This window comes from Neoarius graeffei, chromosome 1 (genome assembly GCF_027579695.1).
Source record: "Neoarius graeffei isolate fNeoGra1 chromosome 1, fNeoGra1.pri, whole genome shotgun sequence".
NCBI lineage: Eukaryota > Metazoa > Chordata > Actinopteri > Siluriformes > Ariidae > Neoarius > Neoarius graeffei.
Genome location: NC_083569.1, coordinates 82,569,059 through 82,588,256, shown reverse-complemented (window position 1 = coordinate 82,588,256; position 19,198 = coordinate 82,569,059). Strand labels below are relative to the sequence as shown.

The following is a 19,198-nucleotide window of genomic DNA, read 5'->3' as shown; positions in this document are numbered from 1 at the left end:
GCCACTAGGGGGAGTCGCGATGTCGGGTGTTTCGACATCGGACTTGGTGTACAAAGACATGAACTGAAGTTCATCGGAAATTTGATCTCGCGTGGCGCTCGGTTGATCAGTGTTCGCACTAATCTCGTCGCAACGGTTTTGTGCATATTTTGTGGGATCCAACGACTGTGGGGTTTTGTTTTGTGTGAAGTTGGCTAAGTTTATGTCGCAGGGATTGTCGTTGGGATTGGGTCGCCTTGTGAGAGCTGTGTGTCTGAGAAATGGTGGTGAAGACTTTAGCGCACATGAGAGGTGCGTCTTGTGTGTTTGCCTTCGCCACCGGGGGGGGCCCTACATCCTGACCCTCGCCTGCTGTTTCAGAGGGATCTCCTCCCCCTTTCACGAGATATACCCGTGGTTCCTGGCCTAGTCATGCCAGCGAATAGCTTTTTGTCATTTTTCTTGGGCTCTTTTGTTTTATCTGTTGAGGGGTCTGACGTCTCCTGTAACAGTTCTTTAATCTCAGCCAACTGGGCTTTTAAAGACTCCAGCTCTGAGGGGAACTCACCAGGTTGGTCTGAGTCACTGTGTTGGTCGTCTCTACCCTTACGTTTAGAGCTACGGTCGGAACGCTTCTGCCGTTTCTGGTCAGAGCGGGGATGACGGTTTTGCTGCCAACCGTTTTGTTCCCTATGACCCTTTTCATGTGATGGGCGATTGCCATAGTCACTGTGGACTTGCCCTCGGTCCCTCCTGGCCTTACCTTTTCGATTTTTCCACTCACCCCTGTGATGGCTCGGCAAGGATCGGGCTGGACCGGAATTTTTCCAGGTGGGTCCCCCTTTTGGAGCTTCGCCTCCTTCTAAGGTTAGCGGGGGCCCATTTGCATCCTGGAGCCTAAGGACTCTGGGGTCATCATCGTTTCCGTTTGCTTTTTTGACGATGGTCTCCCAGGTCATTTGGGCTAGTCGCCTAATTTCCCTCATCGAATAGCGACCTCGTCGACATGTCAGTGTGACATGGGTCCGCACGCTTGGGTGGAGGTTATGTAAGAAGAGAGATATGAAACCTCTATCTTCTTCCAACCCTGGTGCGCTACTACCTTGGAAATAGGCAGTATGTAGCCATCTGTAATATTCACGAGGCGCCTCAGACCGTTTTTGTTTGATTTGTAATGCACACAATGTCGCAGAGGTTTCGTCCATGTATGGCGCATATTCTTCCCTCATGTAATTGCGAAGTTTCGAATAACTATCATGAATGTTTGGGGGTAGTGTCTCTAAAAAGGCACGAACGCTACTACTGGAGGTCTTCCAGATTAGTCTAAGTTTTTCATGTGTTGTGGCGTTCGGCAGGTCCATCAGGCATCGGTCAATTCCTTGTAAATAATCATTTACGTTTGTTCTTTTATTATCGGGATCGAATCGCTCGATATCTTGGGCAAGTAGGTCAATTTGCCGTAGGCGGAGGGCTTGGTGCGCATCCTTACGTGACTTCTTTTGCTCTCCTGAGTACTCACTGTCTGAGCTACTCTGGAATCGCTCCCACTTCGCACGAGATGCGTGGTCTGATTCATCTGAAGATGGATCAGGGAAACTGAAGCGCACTGACCTAGGTGTGCTATGGGCCTGGGCTCGGGATGAGCGCAGGGCGGCTCCATCCTAGCTGGACGACGACGGAGTCGTGTAGCGAGTTGATGGAGTTTGGCGGGATGTCTGGTTCTCGACCAGATCATTTACGGTGTCCGGTTCGGACGCCTCTTCCCGCTCTGAGCTTTGGCGCATTGTTGGGGGTCTTTCACGCCCCTCGCGCTGCTCTTGGGGGGTCTGCTCCTGGGCAGCCCTCTTAGCAACCATTTCAGCTTTCTCTAGCTGTTCGGTGCAATCATCAAGGGAGGTCTTCAAGAGCTCACGCTCCCTATGTAAATCATTATTATCGGCTGTCAGCTCAGCATTGCTGGTAGTCAGCCTTTCAACCTCTCCGTGGAGGCACCTGATTTCTGAATCAGCATCTTGGAAGTATGATAGGAATAGCTTACCTAGTGCCGCTTGGACACTAAAAGTTGTTCTTTTTGGATCTCTCATATGTTTGTTTGAGTTATCTAAGTTGTTTTGGCATTCACACTCATGTACTTAATGTTTGCCTTCCCAGAGGCAGAGCAGTGAATGAGATCTGCGATGACCTCAAGGAGAGACATGTCTTGAGCATTGTCTTCCATTTTTGAGACATGAGGGGATGCCATTTTACTTAGGCTGGATACTAGATAATTAATCAATGAGTTAATTATTAATTAATCATTATTAATTAACATTAACTATGTAATTAATAAGGTTTATTGGTTTTTAAATGCTCTCTTATCCTAAGTTGAATAGGTTATGAGTATTTGTGATATGGTTATCACGCTACTGTTAACCATTTTAACACACCTGGGGATATACCTTAGCAGTTGCTGAATCAACTGATAGTTTATTTGTTGTTGAACAATATTCCAGAAGTCAACAAACCAATCTCCTCACACGGGGCACCAATTTGACTGTGGGTGCAATCAGTTAATTACTGAAATTAAGTGATCAATCTCATTAAATCAGTCTCATTAAATTTTAAGGTTAATAATTAAAATGAATCAATCCCATTGAATCGTTTACTTTGACTCATTTGAATTGAATCATACCATAGAATCAGTCTCATTTGAAGTGAATCATTCATTGAATCATTTAGTGAATCGTTTAGTGAATCATTTAGTGAATCGTTCAATGAATCATTTAGTGAATCGTTCAATGAATCATTTAGTGAATCATACCATTAATCCTGGTGCTTAATAATAAATTACCAAACAGCTAAATTATGCTATATTTCCAAATTATTATGATCACTTACCATATTACATAACTCATATGCACCTTTTTGAATTCTTTGAGGAGATTGGGGACTTCAGATATTGTTCACCAACAAGATGAATACACACAGCTTTGATAATAAATGGATTTATTATAACAAAGACAAAAATGGATAATCAATATATACAAATATGAGGTGTGTATACATGTGTGTGTTTATGTGTGGTGTGTGTATGGCCTAGCTTGTTGCTAGCTAAAACAAAGGAATGTTATCTAAACAGAACAAAGGATTAGCTCTGTGGCTAATGTGTGCTTGTGGGTGGGTGGGGGGGAAGGACTTGACCATGTGTTTAGCCTCGTGTAGCTAACTACACGTGGTGGAGGCCTAGATTAGCCTTGTGTTGCTAGTATGTTTGTGAAAGGCCCTATGGCCTAGCTAAAGTGTGTGTTTGTTAGCCCTGGTGAGGCCTACTGAGCACGTGTTGCTAAAGACAAAGGGAAGCTATCTAAAGTGTATCAGGCCTGGTCAGGCCTGTTGAGCACGTGTTTTCTCAGTAACAAAAAGATTCCACACTCATAACATTACCAAACTCACTGAAACCTTGATAAGGTCAAAATGTATGATAAGGAAATTAGTGTTAGTCAGAATAAGAGAGAGAGAAGGAGCATGCACAGCCTATCTATTAAACAATTGAGAGAACATAGAACCAAAATAAATCAACACGCTGCGTGTCTAACAGTGTAACAGATAAACCTGGGTTTAAATTCACACTATTTCAAATAAAAGCAAATTCCTAAGACTATCTTAATTATGCCCAAATGCCAAAATCTTACTTAATCCTGCCTTTAGCAAGATATGAAGAACTATTCGCCGGTGTAGTTTTGGGCCTCGCAGTGGGAGCACGTGAGCCGCTCGTGATGGAGGCGTAGAAAACTTTCGGGTCCAGCGGAGCACTTGGGTGGTTCCCGTGGAAAGCAGAGGATTCTTGGTCCGAACCTCAGCGTTCATGAGGAAAAGTCTCTGATTAGAATAAGATGCACAGCGCTTTTGAGTTAAAAAGGATTCAATCGCTTCTTAACTTTTAACTGCCTGGGCTGCAGTCGTGACGTCACTTCTTATACGAAGACACCGGTTGTAACTCAGGTTGAGTTTAAAGATCGCGCTATTCTGGACTTTTACCTTGGCCAGTGGTTAGGCACAGAACGCGCTGGATGGTGAATCTTGCAAGAAAGAAAGAAAAAGACGTCTTTTTGGTGGAGAGCATCTCTTTTGTGCGTCTAGACTCCTTGAAATCCAGACACGAGAGACAAAATGGCGGAGCTTCCGCTTGGACTTATGCGCGCATGGCGGACTGACGTAGATGATCCCGCCCACTCGTGACGTAGGTCACGCGGAAGTTGCCTGGGAATTGTAGTTCTGACACAAGATGGCGGCATGATACCTACAGACGTCCCATTCCAAAACCATGGGTGCTAATATGGAGTTGGCATTGCGCATAGTGACCTTAAACTTGTGTGCAGCTGTTGGCCATGGAAACCTATTTTAATGAAGCTCCTGATGCACATTTCTTGTGCTGATGTTGCTTCCAGAGGCAGTTTGAATCTCTGTAGTGAGTGATGCAGCAGAGGGTTTTTCTGCACTCCGTGCTTCAGCACTCAGCGGCCCTGCTCTGTCAGTTTGTGTGGACTGTCACTTCGTGGTTGAGCTGTTGTTGCTCCTAGATGCTTCACAATAATAGCACTAACCCTGTGTTCACATTAGCACACCACAAATCACTCATGCCGCTTGTAGTTTGTCTCTTGTGGGCATGGAGCGAGCACTACTGTTGTCGCCTGTGGGTGTGTACCATCCATTCAACTCCAGTGAGAAGGAGTCCTGAACAAAATGTAGGCGACAGCACACAATTTACTACAAGATACGATTTTATTTGTCTTTATATTTTCAACTGTGACATTCTTTTAAAGTGGAAAAAGTGAGAAAAATTTGCTGTTTGATGTACGTTACATAACATGTATTCATACTAGCTATTCGCAACACAAGCTAACTGTACAAACTAGTTTTCTTTGTAATGTCTCTATACAGGTTGAAGGAGAAATCATATATGACATGTTAAAACAAAACCACTGTTCTGAGTTTTTTCCCCATTTTATTTTAAACAGTACATAGGAACTAATTACAGGTAGGAACTAAAGTGAGGTGGGAGTGAAAAACTATTGTACTACATGCACCGTACGATTAGTCTGAGGAATCATTTGAGCCAATTGTTTGGATTTACCACTTCATACCTAATTTGCAAATACTTGAGAAAATTTAAACTTGCATGTTGCTTGTCACTGTTGCTGAAATCACGGCTCTGTGTCACGTGTGTATATAGAACATGAATGGCTGCCTGTTGCTTTGTTGCTCGTGAGTGTGAACATATCTTTACAGTTGACTGAGGCAAATCTAGTAGAGCAGAAATTTCACAAAGTGACTTGTGGTAAAAGCGGCATCCTCTGACAGAGCCATGTTTAAAGTCACTGAGCCCTTTAGTCCAACCCATTCTACTGCCAGTGTTTGTCTGTGGAGATTATACAGCTATGGGCTTGAATTTATTCACCTGTTAGTAATAAGTGTGGCTGAAACAGCTGAATTAGGAGGGGTGTCCACATACTTTTGGCCATGTAGTGTACAGTACGGCTAATGCTGCATATAAAAAATTATCATTCATATCCAGTAATTGAGGTCTCTTTACTGTAATTCCTTTCAGACCACACACACACACACACACACACACACACACACACACACAGAGCATTTCTTTTTATGTCTAGACCTTTTATGGAGTTTTATTATCTTACAGTTGATTAAATATTCAGTCTGATTTTAAAGCAAAAAGTTTATTCTCACCTGCATCTGTTTTCACCTTTTGAAGCTTCTTGGCTGAAACAGATAAAATAGTTGAGTATTTTGTGTAAATTCTATTTAAATAAAAGTATAAATAGATGAAGCAGTGTAATATAGTGATAAAGGAAATGGACAGCACATCAGATTGCAGTTATGAAATGTAAGTGTCCTCTGATGTTCTATATTTGTTAAATGATGAAGCACACTTCACACAGTGGAACATGATGTTACAGGTCAGTTATGACTCAGATAGAAAACAAGTCATTTAATGTATTGTGAGTGATGTGTTTGTGTCTAAACTCTTCTTACAGAAGCCTCTAAGGAGTGAAATAGAGGTGGAGTGAAATGCTTGAAAAGACGTGTAAATGTGATTATTGAAAATTGTTCATGTGAATCTTGAGATTGTTTAATTTAGAACCAATATATTCAATAAATTTGGACATGCAGTTACACACTTTCAGTTAAACAAAGTGGCTGGTATAAATAAACAAATAAATAAATAAATAAAGTGACTGATAGGTTTTGGAGTCCACCAGCCACAGTGGCAGGTGGATAAAAAAGTCAATTTCCAACCCTGCTGTGTATAGAGAACATGAATGCCTGTCTGTCGCTTTATTGCTCACTAGTGTGAACATATCTTTACAGTTGACTGAGGCAAATCTAGTAGAGCAGAAATTTCACAGACTGACTTGTGGTAAAAGTGACATCTTCTGACAGAGCCATGTTTAAAGTCACTGAGCTCTTTAGTCCGACCCATTCTACTGCCAGTGTTTGTCTGTGGAGATTGTACAGCTATGGGCTTGAGTTTATTCAGCTGTTAGTAATGAGTGTGGCTGAAACAGCTGAATTAGGAGGGGTGTCCACATACTTTTGGCCATGTAGTGTACAGTACGGCTAATGCTGCATATAAAAAATTATCATTCATATTCAGTAACTGAGGTCTCTTTACTGTAATTCCTTTCAGACCACACACACACAGAGCATTTCTTTTTATGTCTAGACCTTTTACGGAGTTTTATTATCTTACAGTTGATTAAATATTCAGTCTGATTTTAAAGCAAAAAGTTTATTCTCACCTGCATCTGTCTTCACCTTTTGAAGCTTCTTGGCTGAAACAGATAAAATAGTTGAGTATTTTGTGTAAATTCTATTTAAATAAAAGTATAAATAGATGAAGCAGTGTAATATAGTGATAAAGGAAATGGACAGCACATCAGATTGCAGTTATGAAATGTAAGTGTCCTCTGATGTTATATATTTGTTAAATTATGAAGCACACTTCACACAGTGGAACATGTTGTTACAGGTCAGTTATGACTCAGATAGAAAACAAGTCATTTAATGTATTGTGAGTGATGTGTTTGTGTCTAAACTCTTCTTACAGAAGCCTCCAAGGAGTGAAATAGAGGTGGAGTGAAATGCTTGAAAAGACATGTGTAAATGTGATTATTGAAAATTGTTCATGTGAATCTTGAGATTGTTGAATATATTGGTTCTAAATTAAACAATCTGAAATTCAGATACTGAAAATTTAGGTTAAGAAATTAATGGTTTCAGAAATTCGAGTTTAAAAAATTCAGGTCGTAATAAAATGATGTCGTATAATATTGGGTTCTGCTGATTCTAATTTCCCTCCATAAACATCCTTCCTGTTTACTTCTTGTTGTCCAAATCTGGATACATGAGAAGGAACTGTAATTTCTGCCCCGATCTGCACCTTCTCATGAACCGTCACCATGTTAAATTGTGTCTCGAAGTCAGAGGCCCAAACAGTGTAACAACCTCCCCGTTACCTTCATCATTACATTTGATCAGGATAATATAGTTCAATCTCCAGCAAAGCACCATATTCTATCAGATTATCATATATTTGTAGCGTCGCTGTCCTGTGGGAACCACATATGTCTAAAAAGTCAGCTTTTCATGAGCTCAGAGAAACATCCCTATTTTCAGCTTTGTGACGATGCATTTTCCAGCTAATCCAAGAGGATTATTAAATATTTTATTTTGCTTAAGAAGCAGGACAATTTGTTCAGCTACTAAAGGAAAACTTCATCCTTTAGTTTATCACAAACATTCGAACTCAGCAGATTTGGTGATACACGGTTTGCACTGGACAGGAAGGGTATGAAAACTTTTATAATCTGAAAAGTCATTAGTAGCTAAAGCTGTCAGACAAATGGAGTGGAGTAAAAAGCACAATATTTGCCTCTGTGATGTTGTGGAGAAGAAGTATAAAGTTACATAAAATGAAAATACTCAAGTAAAGTGCAGGTCCCTCAAAATGCATTTAGTTACATTCCACCACTGACTGTAGTACGTGCAGTTATGGCTTCAGTGTAATGACCTGTTGCTAGAATTGTAATTTTATGTAATGAACACAGAGAAGTGGAGTGGCAGAAACAATGAAATGTCCCAGTGTTGTTATACTAAATATCAGTTCTCCTGGAACGCTGCTTTTGCAGTCAAATTAGTGACCTGGAACTAACTGTATAACTGTTAATGTAGCACTATTCATTCACTCCTGCTTTGTTTCTGCAAGTTACTGATTAAATATAAAACAGAACTGCACAGTGATCTCCTGAAATACTGAGAAACACTAAGTATATTTCTAGTTTGTATAATTTTTTTGTACAAATGTCATAATATATTACTTAAGAAATAGCACGATGGATTGTGCTGTTATACAAAATTAATGTGGTGTTATTCCGCTTATACCACAGCAATTTGCCAACAAATACAACAATTAATTTAGTAATGAATGACACATGGCAACATAATAGTCATTCTCTCATCATTCTCTCTCTGCTCTGTCTCTGTCTTACACGCACACGTGCACACACACACAATCCACTACCACATTTAATATCACACAGTGCCTTACTGCTGCACAATATGATAAAATATCATCAGTCATTCCATCCATATTCACTGGATATGAGCAATCGCGCGCTCTGATTGGCTACTCTACTACTAGGATATCAGGTCAAATACCGTGAATGGAGAAAAACAAAATGGCGGAGGGTGTTGCTGGTCCAACCGAAATCAAAGTAAAAACTCTACTTGAAAACAAAACCCCCAAAATACAAAAAAGCAACAAAATATGGAATGAAAGTATTTGATGGTAAGAACATATCTTTTTACATGTGGTTAAAGTGCACATCCTCAGATTTTAATAAAGCAAAAGTGAGAAAAATTAGTTGTTTGTATGTTACATGTGTATTCATACTAGCTATTCACAACACACGCTAACTGTACAAACTAGTTTTCTTTGTAAATGTCTCTATACAGTTTGAAGGAGAAATCATGTATGATGCATTTAAACAAAACCACTGTTCTGAGGTTTTTCCCCCATTTTATTTTAGTTAAACAGTACATATAAACTAATTATAGGCAGGAACCACAGTGAGGTGGGAGTGAAAAAATATTGTACTACATGCACTGTATGATTAGTCTAAGTAATAATTTGAGCTAATTGTTTGCATTTATCACTTTGTAACTAATTTTCACAAAGTTGAGAATTTCAACTGGCATGTTGATTGTCGCGTTGTCACGGTCACTGAAATCGCAGTTCTTTGTCATGTGTGTATCAGTGTTGGAGATTAACACCCGCTACCTGCCAAACGCAGGCGATTTTGCATAATGGTGGGTGATTTTGCGCCATCTATCAGCCACAGTGGTGGATAAATAAAAGGAGCATAAATAATGCAACAATGAGAAAAGCCAACAACAGAGTCTCCAGTGAATGGTTAATAGTGTGTAGTGTTTTAAATCTGCCCAACTCATCAAATGCAACTAACATCAAAATGCTGACCTTTTTTCCTCCATTTTAAATATTTAACTTGTGAAATACAATAGTGCAGGGCTTTTCAAAGTGTGGGGCGCGCCCCCCCGGGGGGCGCCAGAGTTCTTCGGGGGGGCGCAACGTCTCATCTCATCTCATTATCTCTAGCCGCTTTATCCTTCTACAGGGTCGCAGGCAAGCTGGAGCCTATCCCAGCTGACTACGGGCGAAAGGCGGGGTACACCCTGGACAAGTCGCCAGGTCATCACAGGGCTGACACATAGACACAGACAACCATTCACACCTACGGTCAATTTAGAGTCACCAGTTAACCTAACCTGCATGTCTTTGGACTGTGGGGGAAACCGGAGCACCCGGAGGAAACCCACGCAGACACGGGGAGAACATGCAAACTCCGCACAGAAAGGCCCTCGCCGGCCATGGGGCTCGAACCCAGGACCTTCTTGCTGTGAGGCGACAGCGCTAACCACTACACCACCGTGCCGCCGGGGCGCAACGTGAGAGACAAAATGGATCGATTTTTAGTACCTAAAGCTACAGGGAGTGAGGAGACAAAGTCTGGGCCAAGCAAAAAAAACAGAGCCTCCAGGATGTTGCGATTTGCAACTTCAGCGCAAATTCAACCAATCCCCGCGAACTCAGGGCGGTGTTGCAATTATATCCAATCACCGCAACTTTCCCGCAAATTTGACCAATCGTTGGCGTCGTCTTGTGGTGACGTCGACAAACTACCTTCCGCCTTACTTCCGGATGTCTATGTTCAAGAGAAGCAGCATGCGCGTGCGAGACAATGTTTATATAGGCTTAAATTCTGTTACTGAAAGTGTGTTATGTTTACAGTGAATGACTGTGTGCACTTTATTTTTCTTTTACTTAATACAAGAAATTAATGGATGCCAACATTTTTGCCAAAATGGTATTTTATTTTCCATTGTTTAGGCAGCTTCAGCATCATACTGTGAGATTCTGTTCAAATTGTTTTTTTCTTCTATGAAGCCTGAGCCACTTATTTTATTAGTTTATAATTATTGTTTAATTTAGTATTCAGGAGAGACTGCCTGCACACAGCACTAGTATTAATAGTTTTCTTTTCTCTTACATGAAAGCTGAGGCATTTATATTATATTTTAAGGTAACTTAATGTTGTGCTGTGAGGTTCTCTGCACTTTAACTTTTGAACCAACAGCTGCATTTGGATAAGTAAAGCCTATTTTTCTGCATTTTTGTAGTCCTGGTAATCTTTTATATTGGTAAAGTTGTTTATAGGACCATTTATCAGTGTCTGTTTTTTTAATCAATAGTTTTTCAGTAATAACTTAATATTTAACATATCACTCAATTTTAATCACAAAAAGAGAAAATCGCAACTTTCACTTCCTCCCGCAATGTAATCGCAACAAAAACCTAAACACCGCAACTTTCATCGCAATTTTTTTGGAAACCCCCGCAACATCAGACATTTTAGCCCGCAACAATCACAAAAAAGGCCCGCGGAATCCTGGGGGACTGGAAAAAGAAGGAAGTATGACCACGATTATTTAAAGTTTGGATTTACATGGACTGGATCTGAAGATGCTCCACTGCCACAGTGTGTTGTCTGCCAAGAGGTGCTAGCTAATGATGCTAATAGATGTTTAAAACGTGTAAAACAAGATGTTTTAAAAAGCACAGATGTTTAAAATGCTCCGGTTTCCCCCACAGTCCAAAGACATGCAGGTTAGGTTAACTGGTGACTCTAAATTGAACGTAGGTGTGAATGTGAGTGTGAATGGTTGTCTGTGTCTATGTGTCAGCCCTGTGATGACCTGGCGACTTTCCCAGGGTGTACCCCACCTTTCGCCCGTAGTCAGCTGGGATAGGCTCCAGCTTGCCTGCGACCCTGTAGAAGGATAAAGCGGCTAGAGATAATGAGATGAGATGAGATGTTTAAAATGTGAAAAAGAAAAAAAATAATGTGTACAACAACCTTTTTTTTTTTTAAATACGAATGGAACATTAAGTATAGCAACAACAAAAATTGTAAGGGGGGCGCTGTTGTTTATTTGCTCTCCGAGGGGGGGCTCACTCTCCCACACTTTGAAAACCCCTGCAATAGTGTATTTACCTAAATAATCATGCTTGGATATTGTAGCTCTTACTGTATTTTTCACATGCAGTTACACACTTTCAGTTAAACAAAGTGGCTGGTAAAAGTAAATAAATAAAGTGACAGATTTTGGAGTCCACCAGCCACAGTGGCAGGTGGATAAAAAAGTCCATTTCCAGCCCTGCTGTGTATAGAGAACATGAATGCCTGTCTGTCGCTTTATTGCTCGCTAGTGTGAACATATCTTTACAGTTGACCGAGGCAAATCTAGTAGAGCAGAAATTTCACAGACTGACTTGTGGTAAAGGTGACATCTTCTGACAGAGCCATGTTTAAAGTCACTGAGCTCTTTAGTCCGACCCATTCTACTGCCACTGTTTGTCTGTGGAGATTGTACAGCTATGGGCTTGAGTTTATTCAGCTGTTAGTAATGAGTGCGGCTGACACAGCTGAATTAGGAGAGTGTCCACATACTTTTGGCCATGTAGTTTACAATACAGCTAATGCTGCATATAAAAATGATCATTCATATCCAGTAATTGATGTCTCTTTAATGTAATTCCTTTCAGACCCCCCCCCCCCCCCCACACACACACACACACCTGCTTTGGGACAATGTCTATTGTTAAACCGGCTATACAAACAAACTTGACACACACACACACACACACACACACACACACACACACACACACACACACACACAGAGCCTTTCTTTTTTATGTCTAGACCTTTTACAGAACTTTATTATCTTACAGTTGATTAAATATTCAGTCTGATTTTCAAGCAAAAAGTTTCTCACCTGCATCTGTCTTCGCCTTTTGAAGCTCTGAGGCTGAAACAGATTAAATAGTTTTGAGTATTTTGTGTAAATTCTATATAAATGAAAGTATAAATAGATGAATAAGTGTAATTCAGTGATAAAGAAAATGACCAACGCATCAGATTGCAGTTATGAAATATAAGTGTCCTCTGATGTTCTATATTTGTTAAATGATGAAGCACACTTCACACAGTGGAACATGATGTTACAGGTCAGTTATGACTCCGATAGAAAACAAGTCATTTAATGTATTGTGAATGATGTGTTTGTGTCTCTACTCTTCTTACAGAAGCTTCTATGGAGTGAAATCAGAGTCAGTAGAAACTCAACCTGAATTTCTCATCTCATTATCTCTAGCCGCTTTGTCCTGTTCTACAGGGTCGCAGGCAAGCTGGAGCCTATCCCAGCTGACTACGGGCAAAAGGCGGGGTACACCCTGGACAAGTCACCAGGTCATCACAGGGCTGACACATAGACACAGACAACCATGCACACTCTCATTCACACCTACGGTCAATTTAGAGTCACCAGTTAACCTAACCTGCATGTCTTTGGACTGTGGGGGAAACCGGAGCACCCAGAGGAAACCCACGCGGACACGGGAAGAACATGCAAACTCCGCACAGAAAGGCCCTCGCCGGCCACGGGGCTCGAACCTGGACCTTCTTGCTGTGAGGCGACAGTGCTAACCACTACACCACCGTGCCGCCACCTAAATAATCATGCTTGGATATTGTAGCTCTTACTGTATTTTTCACATGTAGTTACACACTTTCAGTTAAAACAAAGTGGATGGTATAAATAAATAAATAAATAAAGTGACAGATTTTGGAGTCCACCAGCCACAGTGGCAGGTGGATAAAAAAGTCAATTTCCAACCCTGCTGTGTATAGAGAACATGAATGCCTTTCTGTCGCTTTATTGCTCGCTAGTGTGAACATATCTTGACAGTTGACTGAGGCAAATCTAGTAGAGCAGAAATTTCACAGACTGACTTGTGGTAAAGGTGACATCTTCTGACAGAGCCATGTTTAAAGTCACTGAGCTCTTTAGTCCGACCCTTTCTACTGCCAGTGTTTGTCTGTGGAGATTGTACAGCTATGGGCTTGAGTTTAATCAGCTGTTAGTAATGAGTGCGGCTGAAACAGCTGAATTAGGAGGGGTGTCCACATACTTTTGGCCATGTAGTTTACAATACAGCTAATGCTGCATATAAAAATTATCATTCATATCCAGTAATTGAGGTCTCTTTAATGTAATTCCTTCAGACCCCCCCCCCCCCCCCCCCCACACACACACACACACACCTGCTTTGGGACAATGTCTATTGTTAAACCGGCTATACAAACAAACTTGACACACACACACACACACACACACACACACACACACACACACACACACACACAGAGCATTTCTTTTTTATGTCTAGACCTTTTACAGAACTTTATTATCTTACAGTTGATTAAATATTCAGTCTGATTTTCAAGCAAAAAGTTTCTCACCTGCATCTGTCTTTGCCTTTTGAAGCTCTGAGGCTGAAACAGATTAAATAGTTTTGAGTATTTTGTGTAAATTCTATATAAATGAAAGTATAAATAGATGAATAAGTGTAATTCAGTGATAAAGAAAATGACCAACACATCAGATTGCAGTTATGAAATATAAGTGTCCTCTGATGTTCTATATTTGTTAAATGATGAAGCACACTTCACACAGTGGAACATGATGTTACAGGTCAGTTATGACTCCGATAGAAAACAAGTCATTTAATGTATTGTGAATGATGTGTTTGTGTCTCTACTCTTCTTACAGAAGCTTCTATGGAGTGAAATCAGAGTCAGTAGAAACTCAACCTGAATTTCTCATCTCATTATCTCTAGCCGCTTTATCCTGTTCTACAGGGTCGCAGGCAAGCTGGAGCCTATCCCAGCTGACTACGGGCAAAAGGCGGGGTACACCCTGGACAAGTCACCAGGTCATCACAGGGCTGACACATAGACACAGACAACCATTCACACTCTCATTCACACCTACGGTCAATTTAGAGTCACCAGTTAACCTAACCTGCATGTCTTTGGACTGTGGGGGAAACCGGAGCACCCAGAGGAAACCCACGCGGACACGGGAAGAACATGCAAACTCCGCACAGAAAGGCCCTCGCCGGCCACGGGGCTCGAACCTGGACCTTCTTGCTGTGAGGCGACAGTGCTAACCACTACACCACCGTGCCGCCACCTAAATAATCATGCTTGGATATTGTAGCTCTTACTGTATTTTTCACATGTAGTTACACACTTTCAGTTAAAACAAAGTGGATGGTATAAATAAATAAATAAATAAAGTGACAGATTTTGGAGTCCACCAGCCACAGTGGCAGGTGGATAAAAAAGTCAATTTCCAACCCTGCTGTGTATAGAGAACATGAATGCCTTTCTGTCGCTTTATTGCTCGCTAGTGTGAACATATCTTGACAGTTGACTGAGGCAAATCTAGTAGAGCAGAAATTTCACAGACTGACTTGTGGTAAAGGTGACATCTTCTGACAGAGCCATGTTTAAAGTCACTGAGCTCTTTAGTCCGACCCTTTCTACTGCCAGTGTTTGTCTGTGGAGATTGTACAGCTATGGGCTTGAGTTTAATCAGCTGTTAGTAATGAGTGCGGCTGAAACAGCTGAATTAGGAGGGGTGTCCACATACTTTTGGCCATGTAGTTTACAATACAGCTAATGCTGCATATAAAAATTATCATTCATATCCAGTAATTGAGGTCTCTTTAATGTAATTTCTTTCAGACCCCCCCCCCCCCCCACACACACACACACACCTGCTTTGGGACAATGTCTATTGTTAAACCGGCTATACAAACAAACTTGACACACACACACACACACACACACACACACACACAGAGCATTTCTTTTTTATGTCTAGACCTTTTACAGAACTTTATTATCTTACAGTTGATTAAATATTCAGTCTGATTTTCAAGCAAAAAGTTTCTCACCTGCATCTGTCTTCGCCTTTTGAAGCTCTGAGGCTGAAACAGATTAAATAGTTTTGAGTATTTTGTGTAAATTCTATATAAATGAAAGTATAAATAGATGAATAAGTGTAATTCAGTGATAAAGAAAATGACCAACACATCAGATTGCAGTTATGAAATATAAGTGTCCTCTGATGTTCTATATTTGTTAAATGATGAAGCACACTTCACACAGTGGAACATGATGTTACAGGTCAGTTATGACTCCGATAGAAAACAAGTCATTTAATGTATTGTGAATGATGTGTTTGTGTCTCTACTCTTCTTACAGAAGCTTCTATGGAGTGAAATCAGAGTCAGTAGAAACTCAACCTGAATTTCTCATCTCATTATCTCTAGCCGCTTTATCCTGTTCTACAGGGTCGCAGGCAAGCTGGAGCCTATCCCAGCTGACTACGGGCAAAAGGCAGGGTACACCCTGGACAAGTCACCAGGTCATCACAGGGCTGACACATAGACACAGACAACCATTCACACTCTCATTCACACCTACGGTCAATTTAGAGTCACCAGTTAACCTAACCTGCATGTCTTTGGACTGTGGGGGAAACCGGAGCACCCAGAGGAAACCCACGCGGACACGGGAAGAACATGCAAACTCCGCACAGAAAGGCCCTCGCCGGCCACGGGGCTCGAACCTGGACCTTCTTGCTGTGAGGCGACAGCGCTAACCACTACACCACCGTGCCGCCACCTAAATAATCATGCTTGGATATTGTAGCTCTTACTGTATTTTTCACATGTAGTTACACACTTTTAGTTAAAACAAAGTGGATGGTATAAATAAATAAATAAATAAATAAAGTGACAGATTTTGGAGTCCACCAGCCACAGTGGCAGGTGGATAAAAAAGTCAATTTCCAACCCTGCTGTGTATAGAGAACATGAATGCCTTTCTGTCGCTTTATTGTTCGCTAGTGTGAACATATCTTGACAGTTGACTGAGGCAAATCTAGTAGAGCAGAAATTTCACAGACTGACTTGTGGTAAAGGTGACATCTTCTGACAGAGCCATGTTTAAAGTCACTGAGCTCTTTAGTCCGACCCTTTCTACTGCCAGTGTTTGTCTGTGGAGATTGTACAGCTATGGGCTTGAGTTTAATCAGCTGTTAGTAATGAGTGCGGCTGAAACAGCTGAATTAGGAGGGGTGTCCACATACTTTTGGCCATGTAGTTTACAATACAGCTAATGCTGCATATAAAAATTATCATTCATATCCAGTAATTGAGGTCTCTTTAATGTAATTCCTTTCAGACCACACACACAGCATTTCTTTTTATGTCTAGACCTTTTACAGACTTTTATCATCTTACAGTTGATTAAATATTCAGTCTGATTTTCAAGCAAAAAGTTTCTCACCTGCATCTGTCTTCGCCTTTTGAAGCTCTGAGGCTGAAACAGATTAAATAGTTTTGAGTATTTTGTGTAAATTCTATATAAATGAAAGTATAAATAGATGAATAAGTGTAATTCAGTGATAAAGAAAATGACCAACACATCAGATTGCAGTTATGAAATGTAAGTGTCCTCTGATGTTATATATTTGTTAAATGATGACACACACTTCACACAGTGGAACATGATGTTACAGGTCAGTTATGACACCGATAGAAAACAAGTCATTTAATGTATTGTGAATGATGTGTTCGTGTCTCTACTCTTCTTACAGAAGCTTCTATGGAGTGAAATCAGAGTCAGTAGAAACTCAACCTGAATTTGTAATGCTTGAAAATAAATGTGTAAACATCATTATTGAAAATTGTTATGGCTTCAGTGTAATGACCTGTTGCTAGAATTGTAATTTTATGTAATGAACACAGAGAAGTGGAGTGACAGAAACAATGAAATGTCCCAGTGTTGTTATACTAAATATCAGTTCTCCTGGAACGCTGCTTTTGCAGTCAAATTAGTGACCTGGAACTAACTGTATAACTGTTAATGTAGCACTATTCATTCACTCCTGCTTTTTTTCTGCAAGTTAATGATTAAATATTAAACAGAACTGCACAGTGATCTCCTGAAATACTGAGAAACACTTTAAGTATATTTCTAGTTTGTATAGTTTTTTGTACAAATTATGTCATAATATATTACTTAAGAAATAGAACGACAAATTGTGCTGTTATACAAAATTAATGTGGTGTTATTCCGCTTATACCACAGCAATTTGCCAACAAATACAATAATTAATTTAGTAATGAATGACACATGGCAACATTATAGTCATTCTCTCATCATTCTCTCTGTCTCTCTGTCTTACACGTGCACACACACACACACACACACACACACACACACACACACACACACACACACACAATCCACTACCACATTTAATATCACACAGTGCCTTACTGCTGCACAATATGATAAAATATCATCAGTCATTCCATCCATAGTCACTGGATATGAGCAATCGCGCGCTCTGATTGGCTACTCTACTACTAGGATCAGTGGCGTGCACAGATAGACACGAGGTGGTGCTCAAGTACCTGCCCCTCTGCCCTCTGTCCAAAAAAGTGCCCTTTTGAATTTGTTTTTTTTTTTTACAGTTTACTGAGGCCAATGTCGACATGATCTTTTAGAAAATCCACGGCATTAAAAGCGTGTGTGAAAATAATGTCCCGATGTGTGCCCCCTCCGCACACACACCGGACCTCTGTCTCTCTTGCTCTGTCACGTGAACAAGCGTGCAGTGCATTCAATGTGAGGTTGCAGCAGCATAGCGTCCTGGAAGCCACGGCCTTGTCGTAGCGCAGACAACACATCGGGCAGTCAGTCAGCTCTTCCCCTGCCCCACCATCCAGGTAACACATGAATCGAGTGAAAATGTATTGTTTGCCCTCTAAGCCCAAGCTGTAATTATTTTGTCGTGAAGTAGCCCGTCGCATACAGAAACAACTGCACATAAGGATTATATTTTTTGCTAGACCATTTTCAGATTTAGGAAAACAACAATTTCTTTTTCTATTTTGTTCGACTAGAGATTCCTGGCAAAGTCAAAAAGCCTTGATGTAATAAATTAACATTAAGTGGTTGTTTTACACCTTTAAAAACTAAAACAGGTCAGTGGCGACCCGAACACAAGAGGAGGGTTAAATCTCAGACTTTTATAATAAGGTGTTCCACATGAGCAAAAAAGTGCCTTTTTTTCCTCCCAGAGCACTTGCCCCCCAAAATGTCTGTGCACGCCACTGACTAGGATATCAGGTCAAATACCGTGAATGGAGAAAAACAAAATGGCGGAGGGTGTTGCTGGTCCAACCGAAGTCAAAATAAAAACTCTACTTGAAAACAAAACCCCCAAAATACAAAAAAGCAACAAAATATGGAATGAAAGTATTTGATGGTAAGAACATATCTTTTTACATGTGGTTAAAGTGCACATCCTCAGATTTTAATAAAGCAAAAGTGAGAAAAATTAGTTGTTTGTATGTTACATGTGTATTCATACTAGCTATTCACAACACACGCTAACTGTACAAACTAGTTTTCTTTGTAAATGTCTCTATACAGTTTGAAGGAGAAATCATGTATGATGCATTTAAACAAAACCACTGTTCTGAGGTTTTTCCCCCATTTTATTTTAGTTAAACAGTACATATAAACTAATTATAGGCAGGAACCACAGTGAGGTGGGAGTGAAAAAATATTGTACTACATGCACTGTATGATTAGTCTAAGTAATAATTTGAGCTAATTGTTTGCATTTATCACTTTGTAACTAATTTTCA

The 19,198-nt window shown here is 40.5% G+C and overlaps 1 pseudogene; it reads right to left on the bottom strand.

Annotated features, from left to right (window-relative positions):
* Positions 1–19,198, bottom strand: part of LOC132897728 (butyrophilin subfamily 1 member A1-like) — a 115,426-nt pseudogene that overhangs the window by 39,861 nt on the left and 56,367 nt on the right.